The sequence below is a fragment of the Pollicipes pollicipes genome, unplaced genomic scaffold, assembly GCF_011947565.3.
Source record: "Pollicipes pollicipes isolate AB1234 unplaced genomic scaffold, Ppol_2.1 Scaffold_5327;HRSCAF=6296_pilon_pilon_pilon, whole genome shotgun sequence".
NCBI classification, from domain to species: Eukaryota; Metazoa; Arthropoda; class Thecostraca; order Pollicipedomorpha; family Pollicipedidae; genus Pollicipes; species Pollicipes pollicipes.
Window position 1 is genome coordinate 8,973 of NW_023596659.1, and position 6,028 is coordinate 15,000.

Here is a 6,028-nt window from a genome sequence, read left to right on the forward strand (position 1 = left end):
TTACAACGATACACATTTTTTACCGCAGGTCAAGTTTGCGTCACTAGAGGTCACGAATGAAAAATGGCGTTCTGATGAAGCAACTAAAACATATGCTAATATGTCAAGACGGGTTTTGAGGGTACAAAGGCAAGCGTTGCGACAGTGGAGAGTCCATTCTGACAATTACTGTTCCCCTTCAAGAGTCAGGTCAGGCAGGACATGCCATCGTTCAAAATTGGTCTACTTTTACTAATTTTACCTAAAAATCGGTGTTTTTCTGCTTTGTTTCACAATGTGCTTGTGATTAAGTTTGCGTGTGTTAGGTGCAGCTGCAAGACAAACGCATCCAAGACACACAAATACCACTTTAGGGAGATCTAGAGGTAAGCTGAGATCAGCATAGGTCAAATTTGTAAACCGTCAAAATGGAAAAAGTATTTAAGCACTAATGGGTATAAGTGACCATCACAGTGCTAATACATGTCTCCTTCGACGCTTGACAAATGTTTGTGTAAGGAGGCGCCAAGTATTTCACCAAATCTTCTCTGTATTTTAGTCTCGCACCACAGCAGCCCCTGGCGGTGCAACTACCCTCTCTGCTCTCCTCACGGCGGCTCTCGACAGGCGGGGGCCGCGAGCCGGGGCCGGCCTGCGAACCTGACACTCGACACTGCGGCGGCGGAGCGCCTCCGCCGAACCCCCACCCCAGCAGGGGCGCAGGACACAAAGTAAAACTGCACTACAACCACCCCACCCTGATCCAATGATCAACAAATATAAAATCGCACAGGCCTTCGCTCTCGTCCTCTCCGACGCGGCAACACTCTATCGTCACCGTCGCCTGTCACACAGGCGCCGTCATCATCAGCCACATCGGCACCATCATCAGCATTAGTGGCATCCCAGGAGTGATCAGCATCAGCAACCTCTCCGGCCACAGGCACCCTCACGAACAAACTATCATTGTCATCCGCGCCTCCGTCACCGACTTCGCCTGTCTCGGCAGCATATCGTCCCTACGACGCAAATTTCGTACACGCCACGGTAGGCCGTCAATTTCCACCACTTCGTCTGAAATAATGCCTGACACCACTCCTGGTTGTGACGTTTCCGTACACCGCGTCCCCCGACGACGAACCCTGACAGTATCTCCAACAGCATACCGATCGGTGTCACATGGTCCTCGCGGCTCGACAATCACCGGCTGATCAGCAGCGGGCCGCACACAATCCCGCTCAGTGTACACATAGACAGCGGCCGCCGGCGCACTGGCCGCAGTCTCACCGTCACGCGGCGTCACGTTCGACAGGCGCACCGTCTCGGCAACAGAGCACTGCTTCCTGGCGGCAATGACCTTGACAGTGCGATGATTTCGTTCAACAATGCCATTGCCGCCGAGCTCATGCACGGCTCGGAACCGCAGGCCAATACTCCATAGTGCCGCGAATGCCTGAAACTGCCTGCTTCGAAAGAGGGTGTCATTGTCGCACAACAATTCCACAGGTGCACCTCTCTCCAGGAAAATCTGTTCCAGCAGGTCAACAGCACAGCTAGCATCTGGACGGCGAAGCAGCCGCCACAAACTGAACCGAGATGGTCCACAGCCCACTACTGAGGGGTAGCACTGCCCCCGAAAGTGAGTCACGTCGATCGCCAGCCGTGACCACACATCCTGCACGTCCAGCGATCCGTGTGACCAAGTCACCGGCGCTGGGCCCATAGAGCGACAGGTGTCGCAGCGATTCACCACACTCCTCACCTGTGACCGCGTCACTGTCGACGAACCGTCGCGCCGAGCGTAAAACTGCGTCCGTCGGATCCCTGGATGACCGGCACGAGCGTGGATGTCAGCGATCGCCATCTCAAGGTCGGCGCGGCCGTCTGTCCCCCGATCGGTGGAACCGTCCGTGGGTCCTATGTCGAGTCCGTGACCATCGGTCGTCACCCGATCTACCACGACCGCACAGTCTCCAACCGGCGTCGCACGCTCAAAGGTCGAATCGTCACGCAACCAGTCTCTCGGCACACGGCTCAGCACGTCGGCACGATTCTCAGCACCATGCACCAGCGAGACAGATAGAATCATGTCTAGCTCACTTACAAGCTGCTGAATGACACCGACCCGGCGCCGAATCAGCATCTCTCCATAAGCTCTGGTGCGTAGACGGGCTCAGCCACACAGGGCGTCATCTATCCAGCGGTGCACAGTGGCCGAGTCTGTTCGGAGATCGACGACATGCATGTGCCACGCAATGGCCAGATTAATTCCTCGCACTGCCGCGTCTAGTTCTGCCATGTTGATGTGCGTGCAGTCGTCCCTCCGCAGCCAGCACCCGTCCTCAATGGCATCACCCTCGGGCGTGGTCAGCACAACTCCTGCTGCCACTGAGCTGGCGTCTGTCCAAACCACGGCACGGCCACCTCGCACGCTCCAGGTGCCGCATGCCGGGTCATCCTGGGTCAGCCGGGTCGCGACATGGCTGAGTCGTTCTCGCAGTGCCTCATCAGCTGTTCTGTCGTCCCAGCCACGCGTGACGGCGTTCACACGACGCTTCAGCCACGCTGTGGCGGGGCGGAGCCAGCCGCAGACCGGCAGGTGTGCTACCAAGCGGCCGCACCAGGAGAATGCTGCACGGCGCATCAGTACTGTCGGCGGTAGGCCGTACGGGTTGTCGCGCCTCCACAGCATTCTCCCCTGCTCCCGTGAGACATGCAGGCCCAGCAGACGAGCCCCAGCCGCTGCTCGCTCAGGCGGCTTACTCTGCAGCCCGTCATTTGCCAGGCGGGCCACGACGTCATCAGCGCTCACGATGTCTTCGTTCACCAGAAGGTCGTCCACGTAGGCCAGAGCGGCCCGCTCCACGTCTGGGTTTTGTTCTAGAACTGCCCGGACCACTGCCCTCATCACCGGAGGGGCCACGTTCAGCCCAAAGCCAAGCCGTGTCAGACAGTATCGATGGCCGTGAATCTGCACAGTTTGGAAGGCCCACAGATGCTGGTCGACATGCACCTGCAGGTATGCATTGTGCAGATCCACAACCGCGATGTTCTCTCCGTGCCGACGCCGCTTCCTTAGCTGATCGGCACGTACGTCTGCCTCTGCTGTGTGCGCGGTGACATGACTATTCAACTTGCAATAGTCCAACACTGGTCTCACTTTGTCTTGTTTTTCTGTTGGATCGCCATTAACGGTACCAATCCTTTCACAGGTCCATGTTGTTCCTCATCATATGGAACCAGCCATCCATTACCGATCCATCGCGACAGCTCTTCGTTGAACTCACGGCGGGTGTTCTCTGGCACGTCATACTGCGGCACTTAGTTTGTCAAACATTCAGGTCCGACAGAGTTACTCCATTTCCACTGCATACTCCGTGTTTTTGTCTGCGGGTCGAAGTGGACCGCGTAGTCCGGTGCATCTACTGACAAACGAGATGACTGATGTGGAGTGGCTGCTCCGCGCAGTGATGGTGGCGGTGACGGCGATCTGACACCGCCGTCGCTGTCTGGCTTCGGCATACCAGTGTCATTCGAGTCAGAGACACGCATCGCTGACCTCTGCCCTCCGTCCCGGCTAGCTGGCTCGGGTGACGCGCCGCCCGCCGCGCCCACGTCACTCACCGCTCTCTGCCCCCGGCCATGGCCGGCCGGCTCGGGTGACACGGCGGCGGCTGCGCTCACATCACAAGCCGCTGCCTCCACCGGAGACGCCGACTCAGCCGGCAGTGCATCGACCCCGAACTGCACTGCAATCGACGCACTGACGGACACGCCCCGAAGCGCCCTTACGCCGTTCATTCCCAAAATGAGCACGAAGTTCAGCGGCCTACTGACAGTTACAAGCACATCTATTCGAGCCGCACCCGACACTGGACTCACAATCACTTGTCCGGTACCCTAGCACGTGTATCTGTCTCCACCCAGGGTCATCACATTAACTGGCTGCCTTTTCCAGCGGCGGCAAACAGAGACGTGAGCGATGCACACGGAGCAGCCGGTGTCCACCAGCGCCTGACACCGGGTGCCGTCCACTGTAAGCCGCGCGGTGGGTAGAGCGCCGTCTACTGCAGAGCTGGAGAGGAGGCTGGCGCCGACGCCGCCTCTCCGGCGTCGTTTTCCGGACAGCATGAGGCCACGTGACCTATCCGGTCACACCGGAAGCAGCGTCTTCCTCCTCCCTGGCGTCCATCAGCACCGCGTCGTCCACGCCCACGGCCTCGACCCAGACTGCTGAGACAGTCCCTGGCCAGGTGGTTGGCCTATCCACAGGTGAAACAGGTGAAGCTTGTTGCTGTTGATCGTCCTCGCTGAACTGCCGCTGCCGCGACCTCTGCTGCGCCATCCTTCCTGAGGACGGCCCGCGCCCTCTCCACCAGGTTCGGCAACGACAGGCCTTCGAGGCGAGCACCGGTGCGCATCGTGCGCCAGGCAGCGTCGGGCAGCCCAGCAACAAAGGCACAACTCATACCCTCGTCGCTTCGTCGCTGAGGCCGCCGAACACCAGCGCCAACTGCGGCAGGTCGGCCAGGAAGACGTCGACCGTCTCACCTGCTCTTAGCCGGCGCGAGGCGAACAGCTCGTAGGCCACGAACTTGTCGACGCCGAATGCCGTCCTCAGGGCGTCCTTGACCTTCTTCGCGTCCTGCCGGTCCTCAGTTGGCAGCTGCCTGTACGCGGCTGAGGCGCCGCCCGTCAGCTCCAAGGCAATCACTGACGCCTTGCACGCTTGAGGCTTTTGCAGTCCACAAATCAGCTCCACTTTCTCAAGCCAGTCCACCACATCGGCATCACTCGTACCGCTGAACTCTGGTATCAGTCTCACATCAAAATCCGGTCGCCATTTTGCCGAAATAGTTTGCGATGAGACGCCGAGTATTTCACCAAAGCTTCTCTGTATTTTAGTCTCGCACAGCAGCAGCCTCTGACGGTGCACCCACCCTCTCTGCTCTGCCCACGGCGACTCTCGACAGCGGGGGCCGCGAGCCGGGGCCGGCCTGCGAACCTGGCACTCGACACTGCGGCGGCGGCGCGCCTCCGCCGAACCCCCCGCCCCAGCAGGGACGCAGGCACGAAGTACAACTGCACTACAAACAGTTTGTAACAAAGTGAGAACACGCACGTCGGTACAAGAAAGTCATCAGCCTCATAAACACGATCTAGAAGTGATTACACGCATCTCATTCGTTCACCTAGCCTCTCTGCTACTGGCAACAGAGGCCATTGACCGCATACGACCTTGCACGTCCTCACGCGACGTTTTGTGACGTCATCATGCTTTAGAACGATGCTACACCATGTTTTCATTGCAATTTTCTCATTCGGCGTCCAAACCTACGTTCCAAGCTGCCTTTTTGAGCTCAGCATGCGTTTTGCAGAATGCATCCATTAAGGTCGGCCATGGCCTAGGCCATTGTCAAGTGCTCTGTGGTCACATGATGGATGCGCATGAGAGTTAGTAGTAGCCTTTATATACGAGCACCAACACTACACAAAAATGCGTACAAATTCACAATATTTACGAAAAAGTCCAAATTTAGCTCACCTCAAGTCGTTGACCTTGCCAGCTTTGAAAAACTTGAAATAGGCATATTGCGGGTAGGGTCATGTTATACCACTATAGCAAGTTTGAGCGATGGGAAATAACGCACAAAAATTGTGCGTGGTCAAAGCTTTTTAAAAGTTTACCTCCTTGACCTTACCTAGGTCAATGACCTTGACAGACCAAACTTTAAACTTTGCGCAAAGGATGTCAAATTGATAGGTTAACAGTGCTGAAAAGTTGGTGTTGTTGCGAGCGTACATTTTTCAGCTTTGCTTTGGTAGATGGAAGTCAACTTCCCCCTCGCCGGGCGCGGGCTCATGTTTCGCGCTTTCATGAAAACACCCATTTACACCGTCAAAAGCGCTTGTGCCAGCTTATCGCGCAAAAATAGAACTTACCACCCACAGGGCTTTGTAACCAGTTTATCTAACAACGAGACTGTCTTTTCGTGTTTGCCTCATGTCTTTGACGATCGCGTCTGGGAGGAAACCCCCGAATGCAGTG